The sequence below is a fragment of the Phaethon lepturus genome, unplaced genomic scaffold (assembly GCF_000687285.1).
Source record: "Phaethon lepturus isolate BGI_N335 unplaced genomic scaffold, ASM68728v1 scaffold14029, whole genome shotgun sequence".
Lineage (NCBI taxonomy): Eukaryota > Metazoa > Chordata > Aves > Phaethontiformes > Phaethontidae > Phaethon > Phaethon lepturus.
In genome coordinates, this window is record NW_010564236.1 from 33,513 (window position 1) to 33,986 (window position 474).

Sequence of the window (474 nt, forward strand, 5' to 3'; positions counted from 1 at the left end):
TTTTTCTTAAAGAAAATAATTGCATAGATAATTTTTGGTGCATTGTTCCATAAATGAAAATGTGTTCCTTTAAATTAATGCTCACAGTAGCCTCCCAACCAAAAAAAGGCAAAGACATGAGCTGCTGAGAACTGCTTGGATCAGTCCAAATAGCACAGCTGAAACAGTATTACCGTAAAGAGAAGAATACAAAACACAGGAGACATTATTTCTATAAAAGGAGCCCTGTGCACTGGGAAGAGAGAAAGTACTAGAACAGTTGAGTCAAAATAGTTCAGAGAGTTTACTTCAACAGTATTTGGACAGTATGAATGAAGGGGAAACGGCTTGTAGAGCAAGTTTTCAGCTGCAGCTTAGTTTCTCCTACATTATTGTGCCAAAGCCTGTTTTAAAAGGTATTTGAATTTCAGCAACTACCACTCTAATGTAAAAAAGGAACAAGAATACCCAAGGCAGTATCACATTATACTGTTT